Source organism: Charadrius vociferus, unplaced genomic scaffold (assembly GCF_000708025.1).
Source record: "Charadrius vociferus isolate BGI_N301 unplaced genomic scaffold, ASM70802v2 scaffold819, whole genome shotgun sequence".
NCBI lineage: Eukaryota > Metazoa > Chordata > Aves > Charadriiformes > Charadriidae > Charadrius > Charadrius vociferus.
Genome location: NW_009650062.1, coordinates 507,288 through 508,409, shown reverse-complemented (window position 1 = coordinate 508,409; position 1,122 = coordinate 507,288). Strand labels below are relative to the sequence as shown.

Sequence of the window (1,122 nt, the reverse complement as noted above, 5' to 3'; positions counted from 1 at the left end):
CCTCCACCAGCCACCTTCACACAGCTTGACTGCATCTGCAGAATAAGAAACTACTGCAAAATAGACACCTGCGATATTTTAAAAATATACCTGCTCCCTTCTGTTTGATCCAAGAACCTTTCCCAGACCACAGCCCCGCAGCACAATAAATGGAGAAGCGAAGCCGAGCCACCCTCCATCAGGGTGGTTTCAGTCTGAACCCAAATCTGCATTTCAGACTTTCCTGCAAGAAAGCCAAAAGGATTCGAATGGCTTTTTTTTTTCCTCCTTTCAATTGATCTCCTTATGCAAATAGTTCAATTTTGGTCAAATGGGATTATTTTTTTTTTAAGGCGAAAGCCTCCTCTGCAGGAGCCCAGTGCTGGAAAACGCTCCATTCCCAGGAGATGTGCACCGGGGACAACCCGGGATCTCTGCACCCGCCTGTGCCCATCTCCCCCCGCAGCACCCCCCACAGGTCCCCATTTTCCCAAAAATCCCCCGACAGCAGAAGCGCTTTAATCCTCAGCCACGTGCCAAGCGGGGTTTAGGCAATTCGGGGAATTCCCATCTCGGGGATAAATCCCCACCACGGTGGTCGGGGAGAGGCGAGGAGGGTGAGCACGCCGCCGTTCCCACACCCGCCGGGTGGTCCCACCACGACGGAGGTTCAAACCCCTCCGCCAGCCCCGCGTTAGCTCATCACCGGGGTTATTTTTAACCGGCGCAGCCTCCAGAAGGTAGGGAGAAAAACAGATGAAAAGATCAAACTTATTTATACTTTAAATGAGAAACAAGCTGTACAAAATATACAAACCTAGGGGGAGAAACAATAAATACTGGTGCAAGAGCCGACTCCGGACTGTAAATGGCAGATTAACAGCGTGGACGAGGTGTGAGCGAGCTGAGGCCAACGTCCTCTGCTGACAGAAGAAAAAAACCCTCTGCCACCAGACATCAGGGAGGTTTCCTGCGGGAATGAGCCTCGGCAAGGTCCTGCTGGAGAGCAGCTCTGTGGAAAGGGACCTGGGAGTCCTGGTGGCCAACAGGATGCCCACGAGCCTGCAACATGCCCCGGTGGCCAAGAGGGCCAATGGAATCCTGGGGGGCATCAAGCAGAGTGTGGCCAGGTGGGGGGGGTGG

At 53.4% G+C, this 1,122-nt stretch overlaps 1 protein-coding gene across 1 annotated transcript in view; it reads right to left on the bottom strand.

The window, feature by feature from the left end:
* Nucleotides 1–1,122, bottom strand: part of KCNA3 (potassium voltage-gated channel, shaker-related subfamily, member 3) — a 13,250-nt gene that overhangs the window by 2,364 nt on the left and 9,764 nt on the right.